Source organism: Lethenteron reissneri, chromosome 27 (genome assembly GCF_015708825.2).
Source record: "Lethenteron reissneri isolate LAM-NWPU_2019-01 chromosome 27, ASM1570882v1, whole genome shotgun sequence".
Lineage (NCBI taxonomy): Eukaryota > Metazoa > Chordata > Hyperoartia > Petromyzontiformes > Petromyzontidae > Lethenteron > Lethenteron reissneri.
In genome coordinates this window covers 18,832,305-18,856,057 of record NC_083805.1, presented here as the reverse complement: position 1 = coordinate 18,856,057, position 23,753 = coordinate 18,832,305, and the positions used below count along the sequence as shown (strand labels likewise).

General features: G+C 46.5%; 1 pseudogene; it reads left to right on the top strand.

The window, feature by feature from the left end:
• The first annotated feature begins 10,867 nt into the window (after nucleotides 1-10,867).
• Nucleotides 10,868-20,214, top strand: LOC133348686 (collectin-11-like; annotated as a pseudogene).
• Nucleotides 20,215-23,753: the final 3,539 nt, after the last annotated feature.

Genomic DNA, 23,753 nt, shown 5'->3' with positions numbered 1-23,753 from the left:
GAAGGTATAGTAACAGCCAACTAATCCAGACGCGTGTTGATTCTAAACGTGGAGGGCAACACCGGAAGACCCAGATAAATTTACTCTCCCCGTGGTCACGTGGATTTTTTCCGGGTCCTCCTGTTTTTCCCTCCACATGTAGAATCAACATCACGCGTATAGAGTATTTGGCTGCTCTACATTTTCACGTGATGATGATAAGCAACTTCGTAGAACTATCAATTGTGATATCCAGGTCGCTTCTTAAATGAGCTACATAGCTCAGTGTACCTTACCTGGTCAAAAAAAAATGAGGGCCACGCTCATCCTCTGCAGAGTATGGTGATCCCTAGAACAAGGATTGGAATAGGGGATCACCTAATTGGAATATGGGATCACCTGATTGAAATAGGGGATCACCTGATTGGAATAGGGGATCATCTGATTGGAATAGGGGATCACCTGATTGGAATAGGGGATCACCTAATTGGAATAGGTGACAACGCCTTTGTTGTTGGAACAATCTCGTTTCCTCCTTGAACATCGTAAATCTTTCTTTAAAAAAATTCCTGAAGCAGAAGATTCGTGCTCGACACAGCAGTCACATTTGCAAATGTGATTTGCAACTTTCATCATTACACGTGTATCGATAGTTGAGGTGCTACTAATGCTGCGTGGTGTTATCTTGGTGTGATCTGGGACTGCTTTGTTATTCTTTTTGCTGCCTTACCAAATCTTGATTAATCGGACATATAATTAATGTACGTATTATTCATTTGTTGTTGTAAACTCGCTGACTGCGTGGACATCTGTGATAAAATAAAAGTCACAATTTGTCTGTGGGTGTGTGTGTTTGCGTGTGTTCGCGCACTTACAAAGGATTTGGCTCTCCAACCGTGATGTTAGCCAGGTTCCAAGCTGTAAGCCCCGCCGTCAGCAAGCACTATTCACTTTTCATATCCGTCAACTTAAAATTAGTTTAATTAGAGATTTAGTGCGATTTCTGCGCGCTTTCTTTTTATGTATTTATGTATGACGCGTGCACGACCATACCAACTCACGCGCCTATAAAAATACACTAAATGCTCAGGTAAATTATTCACTGTGTGATGACCCCCCCACCCCGATGCCTGCAGTTACTATTATACAGTCGGTAGATGCTACCACTATAGGCCGTAGATATTACTGCAGAGCGGCCGGGGAGATCGTGGCTGGGGGGGGGGGGGGCAGGGGTAGCAGCCCAGCCCCTGCCTGCCAAGGTGCCACCCCGGCCAGTGGACAATCTAGGCGAGGCCGGAGGCTCTGCACGGGACTAGGCCTCACCACTCCACTCTGTGAGGTGAGTACTTTGTGCTATAGAGTCCATAAATACTGCTATAGAGTCAGCATGTACTACTGTAGTAATAGCAGGTACCACCACAGTCGGTGTGCACTGCTGTAATCATAGCAGGTACCACCACAGTCAGTATGCACTGCTGTTAGATTAAAAGTAGGTTTGAAATTTTTTTTTGACCGGGGCAACGCTGGGTACTTCCCGCTCGTCTGTGATAAAAAAAAAGAGCTTCATAGCTGGTTTAACACGGAACTCAAATTGTAAATGTTGTTGTGGGTTTACTCTCCAACACACCGGTGGGCTGAACTCATAATGAATTGGAATGTTTTGTTTACGTGACAAACCTTACTAATTAGCTGCGTCGGGTGGTGGTGGGTTCATGACGCATTTATACTTACGTGATCTAACCCAAAAAAAAACCTTTGATATTAAAGAGCTTCAGAGCTCATCGGATTCCTCCTCCAGTCTAAATACAGATTCTGATTCTGCACCGTGAACCTTAAACATCACTCGAGCAACGACCTCGCTTAACGTGTGTTTCTAAACAAATACATTTCTCTTTCAGAGAGAATATCTCGTGAAGTGGGAGGAAGTAATTTCCCCATCAGGAATACCGGTGAAGGTGGGGGCAGTGTCGCTCCAGCCCCGAATTGTATCATCACCGTTCTCAATCTGACAGCGTGGTACCACTGTGTTACGTGGTTCCTTTTTAAACGTGTTGTCTTCATATAGTATTTCTATAAATGTGCCGATAAGGAGCGCGCCGCGGTGCCTAGGAGATGTTATATCCCTCACCTGGTATGCAGGAGAGCGTGGGTGAGACCCCGGGCCCTGACAATGCTTGCTATATATTTGGAGTCTGCGTCTCTCTCTCTTCTCCGTGGTGGTCGCGTGGATTTTCACCGGGTTCTCTGGTTTAATCCTCCACATTTAGAGTTAACATCACGCGTTTAGAGTATGTGGCTGCTGTTATAAATTTCCACTTGATGATAAGCTACTTCATTGAGATATCAGGTCGCTTCTGAAAAGAGCTATATTGCTCAGTGGGCCTTACCTAGTAAATAAAAGTTGTTTTTGTTCATGTGCAAATCCTTCTGTAGAAGATGCTTTCACGAATAATTGCAAAGTAGAGAGATCATATCACCAACTGGCGTTATAACATACAGTACGTAGACGTGTTTGTTTCAGGATGAAAAGACATTACTGAGTATCTGTTGTCCACCTACACCCCTTTTGTGAATCTACTGCTGGATAAGCGCCTCATCACGTCATGTTGAGTCTTGATGGCCAGTTGACATACTTTTGCATTCTGGTCAATGTGGGTCGACTCTGCCTCAAATGAGTACCTAGTGCAGTGTGTAAACATCGCCACTAGGGAGGCAAACGCGGTTGGGCGTGGTGCTGGCCACACACTCCCTCGCGTGCTGTTTCGGCCTTCATAGGTGGTCCTAATCAGCACTTGCCCCAATAATCTGTTAAGGCTACAGGGGGATATGTATTGCTGTTTATGGCCACCACCAACACCAGTGCTAGCGATTATCTGAACCGGTCCTGGGGCCTCCTCTCCTAGGTCGACTCAGCCTCAAACAAGTTCCTGGTGGGGTGGTGTGTCGTAGACATCGGTACCGGGCAGACAAAGGCGGCCGCGCGGGCGTGGTGCTGGCCACTCATCCACTCGTGTGCCCTGCCTGCACAGCGCTGCTGCTGCGGGTCGCTAACAGTACTTGTCCGAACAACCTGTTAAGGCTATACGGGGTATCTTTTTCCTTGTTTGTGTGTTATCTCTACACGAGTGTGCCTCTCCAACTAATGCAGTTTATTGGAATTTGTAGTTTTATGGTTTAGTGACGAACTATACAATGCCTTACGCATCGACTGTGCTCCTGCCGTAGCTAACACCTTGAGACTCAACACTGCCCATAGGCTCAACACTTCCCGTAGACTCAACACCACTGCCCGTAGACTCAACACTGCACCATAGACTCAACACTGCCCGTAGACTCACCACTGCTCGTAGAGTCGCCACTGCACAGTAGACTCAACACTGCCCGTAGACTCACCACTGCACCATAGACTCAACACTGCCCGTAGACTCAACACTGCCCGTAGACTCACCACTGCTCGTAGACTCAACATTGCCCATAGACGCAACACTGCCAATAGACTCAACACTGCACCATAGACTCAACACTGTCCATAGACACAGCAGTGCCCATAGACGCAAAGCTGCCCTTGCACATTAAGCAGTCCCCTCCTTAGCATCCTTCCACTCCTCTCTTAAAGACTCCCCTCTTCTCCATCGCCCATTGCTTCCTCTTCCCGACCCGAGCGCGTTCGTGACGCCAACGTGCCCTCTGTTACAGTCACTCGACCATCAGCCGTTGCACTGCCCTTGCCATCGAAACTACTCGATTTTTGTTACCGCTTTTAAACGTTCTTATAGAGGTCCTTGAGCCAAGGCGTGCTCTATAAATGTGAAATAAAATAAGATGCCTTTCAACAATTTGAGTGGGTGGCCAGAATCCCCAAGCGATTTCCAGTGCCTATTGAGTTCATAGCACGAGAATATTGGGAGTCCGTGACAAAGCGATCATAATGAGATCAAACAGAGAGAGGGAGAGTTCGTGTTGAGCTCTCACAACCCAGCTGCTCCTTCTTCCTCTCCAGACTTTACTCACTCTTTGCTGCCTTTCTATCCCTTTTATAACTGCCCTTCAACTCCATTAACTGCCCTTCAACTCCATGAACTGCCCTTCAACTCCATTAACTGCCTTTCAATCCTTTAACTGCCCTTAAACTCCCTTAACTGCCCCTTTTCTAGAGCCCATTCCTCTTCCCTCCCCTCGCCACTCCTTCCTGCCCCTCCTTCTTCTGAGGAGCATTCGTGCATTAGTAATTCTGTTCAGATGCACAGCAATCAACCCCAATTCACACCATCTCACTGCTCAACCCCTGTACAGGGTCCACCCGAATCTGAATAGGTATCCTGTTCCCTGAATTGATTACTCTCCTGGTGGGCGTGACCTTCTGTGCACTCAAGTGACCCTATGGGCCCAATCCATGGTCATTATTACTTTAATTCACAATTATACTTGTGGTTCATTTACATTAAGCCCTTACCGCTACACGAGTGATACTAAAACAAACAAAAAATACAATAACCCAGGTTTTTACTGAAAAATCAACACACACTCATACTCATACAGATCAATGCACATCCTTTAAATGATAACTAGTTGTACTACCCGGCTTCGCCCGGGACTTGTATCCACCACGGCCGGCCGCCTTTGTCTCCCCAGTGGCGATGTTAATACGCCACAGCAGTTACTCGTTTGAGGCAGAGTCGACCTAGGGGAGGTTCAAATAATGGTCACCGGTGGTGGCCGTGAGCGGGAATCGAACTGGGTTCGCCGGGTTGGTAGCGCAGCGTAGCGTTAAGCACTACACCCACCGATCCTCACACACCACACACACACAGACACACACACAGACACACACACAGACAGACACACACACACAGACACACAGACAGCACGCTAAGCAGTACACTACCGCTCCCCACACACCACACACGCACACACACAGACACACAACGATCAAAGATCCCCCGTATAGCCTGAACAGACTGTAGGGGCAAGTGCTGTTAGCGAGCACCTATGAAGGCCGGAACGGTACACGAGGGGGTGGGTGGCCAGCACCACGCCCGACCGCCTTTGTCTCCCTAGCGGCGATGTTTACACACCGCACCAGGTACTCATTTAAGGCTGAGTCGACCTAGGGGAGGCCCAGGACCGGTTCAGATAATCGTCACTGGTGTTAGCCGTGAGCGGGAATCGAACCCGGGTCGCCAGGTTCATAGCGCAGCGCGCTAACCGCTACACCACCGCTCCCCATACAGACACACACACACAGACACACAGACAAAGACAGCACGCTAAGCACTACACTACCGTTCCCCCTACACAACACACGCGCGCGCGTCCATAGGTACACATACACGCGCTTGCTGCAGACACACACGACTTTCAGGGAGCGGCAATGCTGCGCAAGGAACGCCTTAGACCTGCAACACATTTGTGTAATGCGAGCGTAAACACACAAACACATACAAACACATACACAATACACACACACATACATGCAGACACACAGACACACACATAACACACATACATACACACACATACATACACAGAAACACATACACACATACATAGACACACACATACATACACACAAACACATGCACACGCGTACATACACACATACATACAGACACGCAGACATACACATAAAGACATACAAAAAAACGCACATACATACACACACACATACACACAAACACATACACACACATACATACACACATACATACAGACACACAGACATACACATAAACACATACACACATAGACATGACCCGGCTTCGCCCGGGACTTGGATCCACGATGCCCGGCCGCCTTTGTCTCCCCAGTGACGATGTTCACACACGACAGCAGTTACGCGTTTGAGGCTGAGTCGACCTAGGGGAGGCCCAGGTCCGTTTCAAATAATCGTCAGCGGTGGTGGGCGTGAGTTGGAATCGAACTGGGGGCGCTCAACCAGCTTAATGACTATTTGTACAAAGAACATATAAAGAATCGATTATAATAAACAGGCAACAGTCCACATTATAGACTGCCAGTACACGCACTCAGCTTCATAAGCAGGCTAGAGTGTACATGATAGAGTGGCAGTACGCTCACCGAGCTTAATAAGCAGGCTACAGTCTACATGATAGACTGGCAGTACGCTGACCCAGCTTAATGACTATTTGTACAGTGAACATTTAAGTAATCGATTGTTGGCGCGTTGGGTTTAAAAGTAATATTAATTGCACACATTGTGGTGGGGGTGGAGTGAAGAGTACGAAAAACTTTGATGAATTTACCTCAGAGTGGCGTGGTGGGCGTTGAGGCCTAGTAGCGTGCAGAGCCTGCGGCCTCGCCAAAATTGAGCACCTGGCAGAGGCAGGGTACGGGTGGCGTTCCTTCCCCCCCCCCTCAGCGCTCCAACAATACTGTGTAATGGCTATTATTTAATTATTTACGGAGCCTATGAAAGTGGTGAAGGCGTGGCTAGCCGTTGGCAGGGGCAACCGCCGTCCAATGAAAGTGCAGCCCTTAGCAAAGGCGTCGCTAGCCGTTGCCAGGTCCAATGAAAGCGGCGAAGGCGTCGCTAGCCGTTGGCAGGGGCAACCGGCGTCCAATGAAAGTGCGTATGGTCCGGAGACACACAGACACACAGACAGACAGACAGATTCGCGATTTTATATATATAGATAATCATCGTCATCGTCATCCTTGATATGTTCACTCACAGATGAAGGATTCTAAGAGACCCTGCCAACTCCGATTAACACAGCTGGCTACATACGGTGCAAAATAAGTTCAACATACATACAGCTCTCATGTGAGTATGATCCGATTTCACCACTCCGTCTCCGCGGCGCTTGCAACCCCCACCAGTTGTTGCAATGTGTCCAACAGATTCGACCTGCATCATTTAAAATCTCGAGTTTAAATTTATTTGATTAAACTTGTGGACAGGTAGCAGAATGTCAGAGCTTACTGGTAGATGAAGCAGTGGTGATGGGCGCAGCCTTAAATGGAAGAGTGGGAAGAGGTAAGGACGGATATGAAAGGAACCATGGAGGATGGGGATATGGTAGTAGGAATGGGGAAGGAGAGGACATTCTTCGAATTGCCCAGGCAAATTATCTTGCAGTGGTGAAAATCTACTTCCAGAAGCTTGAGGGACATTTGATGAATTACCAGAGTGAAGGGGTTACGAGCCAGAGAGATTTTATTTTGGTGAGGAGGATGCACCTGCAAGGAGTGAAGAACTGCAAAGTGATCCCTGGAGAGTGTGTGACTTGACAACATAGACTACTAGTGGCAGATTGCATAGTGAAAAGAGTTAGGAAGAGGGAGGTGAGGCAAAAGAACTGTAGCAGGGTGAAGTGGTGGCGACTAAATAATGAGAAAGAAACTTGCGCACACAAGCTATGGAAATTTTTAAAAGCGTAAGGCGTAGGGGGATCGTGAATTACATATGGGAACAACTGGTGAGTGGAATATTGAAAGCAGCAGGTCGTACAATGGGAGTGAGAAAATAAAGACAGACATAACAGAAGGAAAGATGGTGGTAGAGTAATGAAGTGCAAAAAACAGCTAGAGAAAAAGGCCAAGTTTAATAAGTGGCAGAACACGAGAAAGAAGGACCATCTGGATGAATACCTGACAGCAAGAAGAACGTGGTAGCAATTGCAAAACAACAGCATTTGCACAACTCTACCAGAAGCTTGACAGCAAAGAAGGCGAGAAGATGCTATACTGTTTGGCAAGAGCCATAGAGAGTAAGACCAGGCACTTTGACCATGTCAATCTCATTAATAACAGTGAATGACGACCAATTTTGGATGAGATAAAGGTTAGATAGAAATGGAAAGAGTACTTTAAGACGTTTCTGAATGTGGAAATCCCAAGACGCAAAATGGTTGAGGGAGATCAAAGATTTGAAGTAGTTGCAGATACTACAACCAGAGAAGAGGTAGTGGAATCTCTGGGGAGCATGAAACATCAAAAGGCAGTGGGGCAATATGAGATTCTAATTTATGTGTTTAATTTAATGGGAGAAACGGATGTTCAAACATTGATGGGGCTGTTTGGGAAAATCTCGATGGAGAAGAAAATGCCGGATGCGTGGAGAGAGAGAGAGAGAGAGTACTATGGTTCCCATCTTTAAAGAGAAAAGTGATGTACAAGAGTATGGGAACTACAGAGGAATAGCATTGATGAGTCACACAATGAAACTCTGGGAAATTATCATAGAAAAGAGACTCATAAAGATGGTGGATATTGGCAAGAGTCAGTTTGGATTCAGACCATAGTGGCTTCAATCTTTGGACTGAAAGTAATGATGGAGAAGTTTATATGGTGTTTATTGATGTAGAGAAAGCGTACAGCAGGGTGCCTCGAGAGCTCATCTGGTGGTGTATGATAAGAATAGGTATTATTGAGGTATATGTCCGACTGATTCAGGATATGAAGGAGGAAAAATGCACGCGCGAAACAGTTGTGCAGTGTCTTAGAGCTTTCAAATCAAAGCGAGAGTGAAGCAAGGTTCTGCCCTGAGCCCTTCCTGTTCATTCTGGTGCTGGGCACAGTAACGAGAGATATTCAGAGGGAGCCCCACTGGTGTATGCTGTTTGCAGACGACATTGTGCTATGCGATGAAAGCAGAGGGGTAGTGGAAGATGATTTCAGATATGGGTTTAATAATATTGAAAGGAGTTGGTTGAGGATTAGTCGGACAAAGACTGATTATACGGTGCCAAATTTCAGTGGAAATCATGCAGGAGAATTGTAAATTGGAAGTGAACAGTTGATAAAATGAACGAGTTCAATTACCTGGCTGAAACGATGTGTGCTGATGGATCACTAGAAAGAGAGATGAGAACAAGGGCTGGATGGCTGAAATGGCGAGACATGACTGGTGTGGTGTGTGATAAGAGGGTCCCAGTTTGGTTGAAGGTAAAAGTGTACAATACTGCGGTGAGGCCGGTGCTGTTGCATGGGGCCGAGTGCTGGGGCCCAAGAAAGAGGGAGGACCAAGCTATGGCAGTCACAGAGATGAGGATGTTGCTGTGGATGTTGGATTTAACAAGGAAGGACAGGGTGAGAAATGAAGAAGTGAGAGGAAGACTCAATGTGGTAGAAATCACAAAGAAGAAAATAGAGAAAAGGCTGTTGTGGTTCGGTCATGTGGAGAGACTACAGGAAAACTATGTGGACCAGAAGGTGCAAGTGATGTAAGTGGAAGGAAATAAATAAGGAGGAAGGCAGAAGACGAGGTGGGGCGATGTGGTGCGATCGGCCATGGTGGCCCGAGGAGCAGAAAGAGAGATGGCGCCGGACAGGGCTGCTTGGAGAAGGTTGGCAACGACAGCGGATCCCACATGAGTGGGACAAACGCGTGGAAGAAGAATAGTTTTAGTTTTTTCTTGAAACTCTGTAATGTTATGTTAAATAGTTAACTTAACGCGCTTTGCACTAACATATTTCCACATATTTACACACTTTTACATATTGTATACGCAATTATTTCTACTAAATTATAAACGTAATAATTATGTAATATAATTATATTTGGCATGCAATTATTATTTACAGTATATGATTATTGTATTTCGTTGTGAGATGCAATTGGCATGAATGACGCAAAATAAAATGTAATCAATTATATGAGCCACATCTAGACATTCAGTGGGTTTTTATTAGCTACATTTAGACATCCTGATGTAAGCGACGTAAAACTGTGAACATTTTCTTATTTGACCAGGTATGGCCCGCTGAGCTCTGCAGCACTTTTTCAGAAGTGACCTTGCTGTCACAAATGATAGCTCAAGAAAGTGGCTAATCACATGGAAATTTATAGCAGCAGCCAAAAACTTCATCATATTGACATATTGACATAATATTGACGGGAAAAACAGTCAACGTGACATATCTTACCTTTTTCAATAAAGTGCAGTATGTATTGTTTTCTCATTGTATAGACAGGTCTATGATTATGGGTGCAGCATGAATGTAATGATGGTGCTCTGAGTAGTCGTACAATTGTGCCGGAAAGACGCAAAACCGCGTGTTTTTAAGCAAAAGAAAATGTTTAACTTGACTTGACTCGCCCAAGTTCTCGATTGATTTGTATCCCTCGTTCTACATGACAGCTTGATTTCAACCGTGAGCAGGGGCACGAAAGAAGGACCTCAACATCTGCTTTGCATCCCTCAACGGTGTTCCCTTCCTCCGTCGTTAACCTCACAAGAATGCGGGCGCTCATTGCCTTCATGCAAAATAAGTAAAAAGAGCTGCCAACATGCAAAATCCATGACGAGAAACTTCGATTGACCTGACTTTAACAAATTATATCTACCATCACGATGTGCACATTTATAGCGGCCAAACACTATTAAGGCCAAACACTATAAAGGCGTGATGTTGATTCTGCATGTGGAACTGTCAGCGGGACTCGAAATTGGGTCTCTGCCGCGTTCCTAGCGCAGCCCAGGGCCCTAACCACTGAGCCATCGCCCCGTGCAACGACCACACACACACAGCGCCACATCTCAAGGTGCGGGGTTTAATTTTGCTTTCTTTTTTCAACAGCAATCATATAAAATGCGTTTTTTTCTTTTTCTGTTTGTCTCTTTTTGCCCTCATCGCGCGAGATAAATAAAAATCTCTAGGTGTGACTGAATTTGCATGAAACGGCCGCCTTTATGAAAATAATTACAAATTTAACCCCTCCCCCCGCCCCGCCATGGAAAATTATTCAAATTGATTCAAATATTTTGACTATAAAAAATGTAGCACGCGCCATCGGATTGTCATCACTGGAGAAGCGGCCGTTGTGGAACACGAAAAAGCGCCTCCGATTAGCGCAATTGGGTACGTACGGTGCGAAAGATGTTCACCTTACACACATAGACATATTTACGGAGAGATAATCCCCATGGCCCGCGCAGTGCGTAGGGAGAGGGGAAACTTGTCGGGTGATTATGGGTTTTTGTTCTTCTCGGCAGTCACAGATTTGACTCTGGAGAGATGACGATGGCAACCCTCGTCCGACTCACCGCCGCCATCCTCTTCGGCTTGGTGGCTGCCACCGGAGCCCTCTCCTCCGTGGGCCCGCTGGAAAAGGCCAACAAGAAACTCTGCTCCGACAAGTACATCGTGGTGCCAACCATTACAGGTTAAACCAAACTATATTTTTGTTTAAGCAGGTAAGGCTCACTGAACTATACAGCTCTTTTTCAGAAACGACCTGGCTATCAAAAATGATTGCTCAACGTGGACATGTATAGCAAATAAGTGCTCTAAACGCGTGATTGTGATTCTGAATGTCGAGCGAAACACCGGAGGACCCACAGAAAAATCCACGCGCCCATGGGCAGAACCCGCAAACTCCAAATATAGAGCAGGTGTCCGGGTCGGGATCGAACCCACGACCTCCTGTACACCAGAGGAGGTGGTTAATATCTCCGAGCCACCGTGGCAATGGGAGGCAAAAGGCAGAGGCACGAAGGAGTGTCTGAGATCCTTAATACGTGCGTACGGATGATGAACTCGTGTAGTGTATAGTGTATAGTAGTGTAATGTATAGTAATGTAGTAATGTATGGTAGTGTAGTGCATAGTAGTGCAGTGTACAGTCGTGTAGTGTACAGTAATGCAGTGCATAGTGTAGTATAAAGTAATGTAGTGTATAGTAATGTAGTGTATAGTAATGTAATATATAGTAAATATTGACTTAAAGCTTTTGTGACTGCAAATTAAAGTAAATAGGTTCAAATAATTATTTCATTTTCTATGAACCTATCTACGTGATTCTTTGGGTCTTTCGGTACGTGACTTTACCAAAAGACCTAAAGAATATAGTGCATAGTAGTTCAGTATATAGTAGTGTATAATGCAGTGTATAGTGTAGTGTTTAGTGTAGTGTATATTAGGGTAGTATATAATAGTGTACTGTATAATGTAGTGGACAGTGGAGCGTATCGTAGTGTAGTGTATAGTGTATGTATTTTGAACTTCTTTTGCACGGTACGTAGCCGACCGGGCTAATCGGAGGTGCGGGGGATGGACAATAAAATAAACACGACGTCTCCCCAAAATGTGTCCATGGGGAGCGGTAGTGCAGTGGTTAGTGCCTTGTTTTCCGAACCTGGCAAACCGAGTTCCATTCCCGCTCATAGCCAACACCAGTGACGAACATCTGAATCGGTCTTGGGTCTCCCCTAGGTCGGTTCAGCCTAAAACGAGTACCTGCTGCGGTGTGTAGTAAACATCGCCACTGGGGAGACAAAGGCGGCCAGGCATGGTACTGGCAAACCACCCCCTTGTGTGCCGTGCCAGCCATCATGGTTTCTGCTACTCGCTAACAGCACTTGCCCCAACAGTTTGTTAAGGCTACATGGGGGATCTTTGTCTTTGTCCGTCTAGGTGTGGCTGGAGAGAAAGGAGACCAAGGAATTCCTGGGACACCTGGGGTGCAAGGCCCGCCTGGACCACCTGGTAGGACAATCCCACCGAGTTGTCTGTATTTGCATATGGAGTGCCTTCACTCACATAGCTTACAAAACAGTGAAACAGAACAGAATGACTTTAGATGGTAGGAGCGTGCAAGGGATGAAATATGATGGTGGGCGTGCAGGATTTGGGTAGGGGAGGGACGGGAAGGAGTGGAGGTGGCGAGGATGGGGGAGAGAATGGGCAGTGTAGAAGAGGTAAGGCTAGAGAGAGGAACAGCACGAGGTTAAGGAGGGGGCAATGTTGAGTCTCTGGGTAGTGTTGAGTCTGTGGGCAGTGTTGGGTCTAGGGGCAGTGCTGAGACTACACGTGGCACTGTACCAAACCGAAGCTTCCAGCGCTCCTGTATTGATAGCAAAATTAAAATACATATACATGTGTAGGGGGTTACTCGGCACTCACCACCCTGTTGGCTGGTAGCTCCTCCTTCTCGTCAATAGGGGGCGGAAGCGCTATCACGCCAGTGTTAATGACCATTGCCCAAAGGGGCCAACGACAATCCATGGGAAGCGGATCCTGGGACACATTCCCTGGACCCCGAAAGGGGGGACCGGGGGATAATGCACCTTCCAGAAAGTTCTGGAAGGGAGGTGTGGCTAGGGTGGAGCAAGCCACGAACCAGTATATAAGGCGGACCTCTCAAGGGTCTGGCTCAGTCATCTTCAAGCCGAAGACTGAAGACCTGGGCTGAAGTTAGGACCCTGGACCCCAAGCTCTGCCGTCCTTCTAAGGGCCGGAGCTCAGTGAGGCAAGTGGTCAGGACCCGAAGACCTGGTACGGTCGGGTCAGCATAGCCTCTCCTAGGACCCCAGTCGGAGGACGGAAGGTTACCGGGATTCCCAGTGCTAGGGTCCGTGCAGTCCGGAGGCCATACCTCTCCAGGTATCGGGTAAAGGGGCCGCTACCCCTTTGTGTTAGGGACCTTGTATAATAGAACCAAATAAATATCGTGTTGCCTCACAAGAAGTTCCCCGTCAATTATTACCCACTGTACATGCATAATCCCAGCCGTTCTTAATCCACTGAGCTGAAAAGGCTTCATTCGCTCAGCCATGATTCTCATGTATTTTATTAATGTACATTTAAGCAATTACGTGCATTTATAAACGCGCCAATTCTTATAACCCAGGTTATACCGAGTGTGCAGTCTTCATACATCGCAAGCTCTGTCTGGCATGTTCAATATCTGTGAAGAGTTTCGAACATCGTGCAGTGGCAGTGAGTTACAGGCCGATAGACCACTGAGTAGGTGAGTGGGCGGGTTGAGTAGGTGAGTGAGTGTGTAGGTTATTTCCAGGCAGATGGACTGCTAAGTAGGAGAGTGGGTGAGTAGGTGAGTGAGTGGTAACGTGAGTCAGTGAGTGAGTGAGTGGGTCGGTGAGTAGGTGAGTGAGTGGGAACGTGAGTATTTGAGTGGGTGGGTGAGTAGGTGAGTGGGTGGGCGATTAGCTGAGTAAGTGGATGAGTAGGTGAGCCAGTAATTGAGTAGGTGAGTGGGTGGGTGAGTAGGTGAGTCAGTAGGTGAGTAGGTGAGTGAGTGAGAGAGTGTGTGGGTAGGTGAGTTCATCCAGCTGTCCTTCATGCCGACTTCCGGTCCCAGTTCTCATGCAGGTGCTTATTTTGATGCGCGTCCTTGTGACAGATGTGACTGATTTACAAAATGTAAAGGTGGTAGTTTTCAATCCTTGTCGAGGGTTTAATTAAATCAGGCATCCACATCCCATCTACAGATGATTAAAGTAAAACCTACAATGTGAGCACGTGGCTCAGACGTCAGAGTGCTGAGCTGGCATCACTAGGGATATGCGTTCAAATCCAGGTAGCTACGTAAACTGGGTGCTCGAATGTAGTGAATCAATTGGTTTTAGCCCAATTTCGAATCTTCTGCTTTGGTATGGCTGCTGATGTGTATGCGGAGCAACAACTACAATTCAACATTCAGGTTGTCAAGTCGGACAACTGCATCAGGAGCAGCGGATTGCTTCCCTTTGATGTCTCCATCATATATATGGATCGGACATTGTATGTTGTATTGGTCTGTTCTGGATACCCACAGTCGCACACTGGAGAATGTTAAATTTTTCATTTGTGCATCAGGTGTCCGCATCTGCAATGGTTTTTGCATACATAGCTTAGGCTGGGTCATGAGCCCCGTGGAAAACCAAACCCAGGGATCTTCTGCGTTGTTTGTGAGTTATTTTGAACTCCATTAATCTCTCCAAGCTTCATCGGGGTTGAACTAGCATTGTTGAAAGTTAAGTGCATGGGTTCAAAGGTGCTTGCTTAACTTCAAGCAATGACGTGGGACGTTATTGAGATCCTTAAGAATGGAAAGGTGACTGTTTTCCTGGATTCGCACGATTTATCGGCGGGTTGCAGCGTTGCGGTGGATGGGTGGGGGAGAGATGTGTCATAGTACGGGCAGCCAGGGTGTTGGGATCTTCTTGAGGGTTCCAGTGATAAACTACATCAACAAGTCGAGTGTGACTGCTTCTGCTCCATACTGCTGCCGAGTATTCAGCTACGGAGTGCACAAAGGCCATAATTGATGTCCGTAGCAATGGTGCTGACGCTCCCTAGCTTATGCTTGCCAGTTTCTTAGCCAATTTGACCCTTTTATGGTCTTGGTGACTACCGTTTTGCAGGCGGTCATGGATTGTTAGTGTGTGGTCCAGCTTCACTCCGGGAGAGGTTAGAGTGGGGTAGTGTCGCACAGTGTTGCCACAGAAGGTCACTGTCAGACTGTGTTTGGCGATCTTATTATCAAGATGAAATCCATCTTGATGAGAGGTGATTATGTCTTAGTTCAGAGTAAGATTCGATATCGTTAAAAGTGGCTGTTTGAGTTGCCAGGGCAAAGCCATCCGTATTTTCAAATTTGCGTCATCTGCTTGGTAACATGTCACTAGTGTAGAGGTGTTACGGAGGGAAAACAAACACACTGGGCGTGGTTATGCCCGTACGCCGAGAGGTGCTTACATCCACGTCCGCACCGTTTAGCCTGGGGGGCTAACACGGCGCTGGGATCCCCCACGGCCCCACCCCTCAGTGGGGGAGTTGCTATATAAGGCGGTGAGCCGGAGGGCTCGGGGTTCAGTGTTCAGCCTTAACCAGCGAAGCAAGAAGACCTGCTAGATAGGCCCTGGGACTCCCCTGGATCGCTGTCCTTCTCAGGACCGACCAGGGCAAGCCAGTGGCGTGGCCCCAAGAGCCCAGAGCCGATGCTCTTGTAAGAGCCGGTCTGGGGACTCAGGGTGCCGTAATCCCAGCTTAACCAGAGATGGGTTAGCTAGACTCCCCTAGCCCTGCAGTGGAGGACCTAGGAGTAGGCTAGCTGTGACATAGATTGTTGATCTCCCTGTTAGACGGGTGAAGGGGCCGATACCCCTTCGAGTGTTGTACATCTCGGCCTGTTATGTACTTTGTGCTTAATAAATAAGGGTGCCTCCAACTACGTCGTCCAAGTCTCCTGGAACCTACTACACTAGTGTAGACACTGAAGAGAGTTGGTGTGAGTACTGAACCTTGTGGCAATCTATTGTTGAGGAACCAGCGTGAGCTGGCTTTGTCACCCAAATAAGCACGCAGTTGCCTATTTATCAGCATTGTCCATATCAGGCATATTGTTTCATGGCAATAAATGGTCCTTGCGAGCTTCAACATCAAATCCTTAATTCAGATTGTGCCGTAGGCTGATGGCAAGTTCACAAAGGCTGTGCCGGTCTTTGATTTCTTTTGGAATTGGGCCTCGATGTGCATCACAAAGACCAAGACTTTGTCACAGTAGCTATGTCCAGGCCGGAATCTCGCTTGTTCTTCAGTGATGACCGGCTCAACGAGGAGACTGATTCTCCACAGGATGATACGTTCCAAGAGTTTATAGGTCATGCAACAGACACGATAATGGCCTATAGATTCCCGGGTCATCAATTGGCTTTCCCGTTTTGGGTATTGCAATCACCATTGCCTTACAACATGTTTTTGGCATGCATCCAGTTTGAATGCTTTTGGTATTCATGTTTTCCAGCCTTTGGTGTGCTCCAGGGCCTAAGTGATGAAGGAATTCTGGGGGAATACCATCTCTTCCAGCAGCCTTACTTTCGTAATTTCAGGCAGACCTTCCCTCACTTCCTCTGTGGTGATGGTGGTAGGGTCTTGTGAAGAAATTGAGGGCAATGTCTGATGTAATTTACGATGGATCTCTTGCTTGATGTTTTCTTGAGCGGTCCTGTTCTGTTTGCCACTAGTTTGGAGGCTATATATTTGGGCAGAACTCTTCCGGTCTGGTATTCTTTTAGCAGCTCCCAGATGTCACAGTAGGGCCCAGGCATGCTAGCTGTGTGTGAAGTCCAGGCCTTCTATGCACTCTGGCTGATATCTGGCTGAGTCTAAAGACTCTAGCAGGCCCTTCCAACCTGTGGACTGCTCGATTTGATGTACTGTTGGAGTTGGTCCTGCGTCTCTTTTGTCCAGCAGGGAGTGGATTCATTCCAGATGCAGCTGCAGTATGGAGGTCAACAAAAAGGTGATAACATTCTGGTGTCGTTGGAATTCGACTCACTACTCTTTTATACACCATCCTCACAGTAGTGCCGGTTAGTTTTGACCAGGTTCCACCTTGGTAATCGTTTTGACAGAATTATGGAGATTTCGATGCCCATGTGGTTGATGATGGGCCTATTTTGACTTCTGGGGAGACCGGATTTAAATTGCATTGCCAGCAAGCAGAGTGGAAAGTTGTTTGCTGCTTGGGATCGAAAATCATGTGCAGATCTTCGGCAGACATCCAGTCGGTGAGGTCTCCACCGTCGGCGCGATTTACTGCATGGTCCCACATAGTATATTGGCTGTTAAAGTCGCCAACGTATAGGGCTGGAATTGGTGCACTTGGGATCGCTGACTTTAGCCATTTTGAGTAATTGGGTCAGGGCTTTGTACACGTTGGTGATGTGCAGTTACTCTATCTTGATGCTGGTGGTGTAGGTGGCATATTTTTCAGTTGTTGGGAAGGCATAGCACGCTGTGATGGTGTTCTCCACGGATGTGGCCAGGCCATATTTCGGGTGGTAATTGCTCATCGTGAGGTTGGATTTGGTAGCAAATGGCATGTAGGGATTTTCTTGGAGCGTCAGTACATAAATGTTACGTGGGTGTTCATTATGTTAGCTAGATACTCGTACTTCGCCCAGGAGATGTCCCAGGGCCTACGTGGCATGCTGTTTGGCCCTGAAGAGGGCCGTTGGCTTGGCTTGTGTTGTTGCTCTAGAGACTGGAGAGATCGATGATCGAGGTTCAGTCGCCATGTCAATGGCATTCGTCGTGATTTCTCACTCAACTGAGTGGACCGTGTGAAGGCTGCCATCTTCCACTCCAAATGATTGCATACCACGAAAAACCCATCACAATAGATTGGTTCTTAATTCAGATAATAATAATAATAAAATGAAAGTCATGCATGCAATGAACAGTATTCTTTGTTGCAGGGCCATTAGGGAAAGTTTTGCTTGAAGGGAACTGAGAAATAGCTCTGCGATGCATGCTTCTACAGGCCTTTTGAAAGATAATAAGTGGATCGTTTCTATCTCGGTGCTGTGACGCTGATAGCGTGATCATCAAGTGGAGTGCGACGCGTAATCCGATGCCATTACTTTAATGAGTTACTGTTCGGAATCCGATGAGCTATAAAGCTATTTTTCACACATGTCCAGTTGGGGCGGGTAAGAATGTTACAACGCAGCTGCCAGAGTGCTTACACGCAACACCGTTTCGCAAGCACATCACACACATGCTCTCTTGTCTTTATATTGGCGACAAGTCAAGTACCGATTCGACTATATGATCTTGCTGATGACCTACACCGCTTTTTACGGGTTAGCCCCACACTATCTGCAGGAACTCATCCACGTTTATTCTCAAACGAAGTCCCTGAGACCTTCGGATCGAACTTCTTCTAAGGACTTTGAGATCAAGGCACTCTTCCTGGAGTGATGGGGCGTTTGCCAATGTGCAGCTCCCAGGCTTTGGAACGATTTGCTATTGGTCCGAACATAATCAGTATCGTTAGATGTATTTTGAAGTCTGTCTTTAAAACCAACCTCTTCAAACTGGCCTAGTTCTGGCTGTTTACCCTGCAGGTTCTCTTCATTTCCTGCTTTCCATACACGGCGGCGCATTGAAATATGTGCATGTAAATGCACCTTTAAAAAAAAAAGGACATTACTGAAGCGGCATGCATTTCTTTACCAGGAGCCCCGTGCAACTGCAACTTCAATGCACAGTTCGCCTCACTCCAGTCGCAGATAGACTCACTCAAGGGAACCAGGCAGCACCTGCCAAAAAGTGAGTGAGAGGTAACGCAGTCGATGGACGGGTAAATGCGCACTCCTGCAAAGTCTTCCCTGCCCCCCCTCTCCTCCGGTGTGGAGAAATATAAACTATTGTTTACAGCGATTTTGATTCATAATTAACCAACATGTAGCGTGGGAGGTTAGATCGCGCAGCTGTAATGTCACAATTGACATTGTCACGATTGACCCTATAATGTCGCAATTGACACGACAATCCAATCCAAACAAATTATGAATCATAATAGTGATCGTAGAAGCCTATATATGTAAATACTATTTTTTACGGAACTTTGCCTTCCACTGCTGGGTGAAAACTTCTGTTACACCCCATATTGGCTATGGTGCTTGGTAGGCCATACTTTACCACCACGATTCAAGAGGACATATAACATTGGAAACGATAACTGCCAAGTTACTGACACTGGCCAACAACAAAAAAACACGGTTGAATTCGTGGCGTTATGATCAATTCATACAAATCTAACATACCCTTGGGTCAGGCAACGATTTTCAAATGTGTTTAAATAATTACCGACGATGGTTAACGATGAAAGCCGTAGAACAAGATGCCGGTAAATGATGGTGACACGACTATTGACGGCATCACGTCACAGGCATTGACGTCATCGATTCGCTACGCAGGAAGGGTTTTTGGCGACGTTGCTTTCGACTCTGCTTAGTTTTGCATTCAAGTTGCTGTGGGGAATCATTTGATCAATTCGGTACAATTTATTTTTTATTGGTATCAAATTGCCATACAATTTTTAAATCTTCTTTTGCGAAAATCTGTGACCCCTCATTACCAAAAAAATTAAAAAATAAAACTTGACCCGTTTGCGAAGAGCACCGTGTGGCATTACAAGGACAGTCGACAGTTAATGCGGACAATGGCCCTTTCTCCATAGCATATACATTGAATGTTACAGACAGACGTACGAACAGAGTGTTACAAGTGATTTCCAGTTGCATGTCTTCTACACCGCTGACGTCTCTCTCTGCCCTCCTCCCCACCCCTCCTACACGACGGCGATGACGGAATCCTGGTTTCTCCTGGCCACTCTTCATGGTGACGCTCAGACAAGATCTACCGGCTGTTCACCAATCCATCCAACTACCACAGTGCCAGGCAGCAGTGCGCAAATCACGGCGGTGTCCTGGCCATGCCCAAGAACGCCATTCAGAATGCTAGAATCCAGCAGGTCGTTAGAGGCGACCTCGCTTTCATTGGCCTGAATGACATTCAGCTTGAAAATAATTTCGTGTTCTCGGATGGATCCAGGCTCGGGTGGTATAGAAACTTTGCTTCGGGTGAACCCAATAGTTGGGGTGGCGATGAGGACTGTGTGAATATATATCCCGATGGCAAGTGGAATGACATTGGTTGTCATATGCAACTTCATTTCATTTGTGAATTCCCCGCTTAAGACGTCAGGCGCTCGCGCGTGGGACAAATCCATGGTGATGGCGTAACAAGTGTGAGATACGTTGTAGATCATCGTCCTTACCACCACCATCATCATTATCATCATTGATTATTCATAGATTTTCCTCCTAAAAAAAGCTAGCTTCTAACAGTCCGGTCTAACACCGGCACTCATATCCACCGTGAACATCATTTCCATGAGTGTTCCATCCTTCGGCTGCCGATCCGTTCTTTGACTCGACAACCGGGGCGATCATCACTTCTGGTAACAGCGTGTTTCCAGCATCGCCAGGGGGTTAACAGGAGCTCAGATCTCGAGCGATTACTCACTAGAGATCACATCCAGCATCATCAGGTGGTCAACAGGAGCTTAGATCTCGAGTTAAAACACTATCTGGTCTGGGTCATGAGAAGGGTACACGACGACCCAATCCAAAAGCCTAATTATGAATCATAATATTGGTAGCAAAATCATTTGTTTAAAATTAGCGCAGTGTACATTAATGATAACGCTTGTGCACGTGTGTAAATCAACGTATCTATTCGAATCCCGTCACTGCTAGCTACAAGTACTACACAGTGTCTAGCTACTAGTACTACACATCGTGTCTAGCTACAAGTACTACACAGCGTGTCTAGCTACTAGTACTACACAGCGTGTCTAGCTACTAGTACTACACAGTGTGTCTAGCTACTAGTACTACAACAGTGTGTCTAGCTACTAGTACTACACAGCGTGTCTAGCTACAAGTAGTACACAGTGTCTAGCTACAAGTACTACACAGTGTCTAGCTACTAGTACTACACAGCGTGTCTAGCTACAAGTACTACACAGCGTGTCTAGCTACTAGTACTACACAGCGTGTCTAGCTACTAGTACTACACAGCGTGTCTAGCTACTAGTACTACAGTGTCTAGCTACAAGTACTACACAGCGTGTCTAGCTACTAGTACTACACAGCGTGTCTAGCTACTAGTACTACACAGTGTGTCTAGCTACTAGTACTACAACAGTGTGTCTAGCTACTAGTACTACACAGCGTGTCTAGCTACAAGTAGTACACAGTGTCTAGCTACAAGTACTACACAGTGTCTAGCTACTAGTACTACACAGCGTGTCTAGCTACAAGTACTACACAGCGTGTCTAGCTACTAGTACTACACAGCGTGTCTAGCTACTAGTACTACACAGCGTGTCTAGCTACTAGTACTACAACAGTGTGTCTAGCTACTAGTACTACACAGCGTGTCTAGCTACTAGTAGTACACAGCGTGTCTAGCTACAAGTAGTACACAGTGTCTAGCTACAAGTACTACACAGTGTCTAGCTACTAGTACTACACATCGTGTCTAGCTACAAGTACTACACAGCGTGTCTAGCTACTAGTACTACACAGCGTGTCTAGCTACTAGTACTACACAGTGTGTCTAGCTACTAGTACTACAACAGTGTGTCTAGCTACTAGTACTACACAGCGTGTCTAGCTACAAGTAGTACACAGTGTCTAGCTACAAGTACTACACAGTGTCTAGCTACTAGTACTACACAGCGTGTCTAGCTACAAGTACTACACAGCGTGTCTAGCTACTAGTACTACACAGCGTGTCTAGCTACTAGTACTACACAGCGTGTCTAGCTACTAGTACTACAGTGTCTAGCTACTAGTACTACAACAGTGTGTCTAGCTACTAGTACTACACAGCGTGTCTAGCTACTAGTACTACACAGCGTGTCTAGCTACTAGTACTACACAGCGTGTCTAGCAACTAGTACTACACAGTGTGTAGCTACTAGTACTACACAGCGTGTCTAGCTACTAGTACTACACAGCGTGTCTAGCTACTAGTACTACACAGTGTGTCTAGCTACTAGTACTACACAGTGTGTCTAGCTACTAGTACTACACAGCGTGTCTAGCTACTAGTACTACACAGCGTGTCTAGCTACTAGTACTACAGTGTCTAGCTACTAGTACTACACAGTGTGTCTATCTACTAGTACTACACAGCGTGTCTAGCTACTAGTACTACACAGTGTGTCTAGCTACTAGTACTACACAGCGTGTCTAGCTACTAGTACTACACAGCGTGTCTAGCTACTAGTACTACACAGTGTGTCTAGCTACTAGTACTACACAGTGAGTCTAGCTACTAGTACTACACAGTGTGTCTAGCTACTAGTACTACACAGCGTGTCTAGCTACTAGTACTACACAGTGTGTCTAGCTACTAGTACTATACAGTGTGTCTAGCTACTAGTACTACACAGCGTGTCTAGCTACTAGTAATACACAGTGTCTAGCTACTAGTACTACACAGTGTGTCTAGCTACTAGTACTACAGTGTGTCTAGCTACTAGTACTATACAGTGTGTCTAGCTACTAGTACTACACAGCGTGTCTAGCTACTAGTACTACACAGCGTGTCTAGCTACTAGTACTACACAGCGTGTCTAGCTACTAGTACTACACAGCGTGTCTAGCTACTAGTACTACACAGCGTGTCTAGCTACTAGTACTATACAGTGTGTCTAGCTACTAGTAGTACACAGTGTGTCTAGCTACGAGTACTACACAGCGTGTCTAGCTACTAGTACTACACAGTGTCTAGCTACTAGTACTACACAGTGTGTCTAGCTACTAGTACTATACAGTGTGTCTAGCTACTAGTAGTACACAGTGTGTCTAGCTACGAGTACTACACAGCGTGTCTAGCTACTAGTACTACACAGTGTCTAGCTACTAGTCGTACAGTGTGTCTAGCTACTAGTACTATACAGTGTGTCTAGCTACTAATACTACACAGCGTGTCTAGCTACTAGTACTGCATAGTTGGACTACACAGGGGTAAAATGCCTTTTTGGTGATGAGTGTTGAAGGTAGTTTAATTAAATCTTGACTTAAAGCTTTCGTGACTGCATGAATTAATATTCTTTATTTTTTCTATCTACGTGGCTTTACCGAAAGACCCAAAGAATATAGTTAAATTAACGTTTTTTTGTCGATGAGTTCTAAAGTAAACCAAAAACGAGCGAAAACCAAGGTCACAGAATGCAGATAAATATCCGGGTGCTTAGCCCACATACCAGGAGTACTGTACCATGCGGATGAGGTCAAAGCAATGCGAGTTTTGCATACTTAGATGTTGTCTGTCGGGTGGGAGGGTGGGTGAGTGTGCCGGTCAGTGTGCCGGTGAGTGTGTGGGGGTGTAAAGTGTGCCAGTGAGTGTGCTAGTGTGTGAGTGTGCCAGTGAGTGCGTGGCTGGGTATGTGAGTGTGCCAGTGAGTGTGTGAGTGGGCGAGTCAGTGATTGAGGGTGCCAATGTGTGTGTGGATGAGTGAGTGTGCCAGTGTGTGTGTGTAATTAATTGTGTAGCAGTGAGTAGGGCAGTGTGAGTGGCCCAGTGAATGTGTGGGTGTTATGTAGTGGTTAGCGCTGCCCTACGCTACGAACCTGGCAGAGACCCAAGTTCGATTCCCACTCACGGCCACGAATGTCACCAACGCCTGTGATAGCGATTATCTGAACCGGTCCTGGGCTT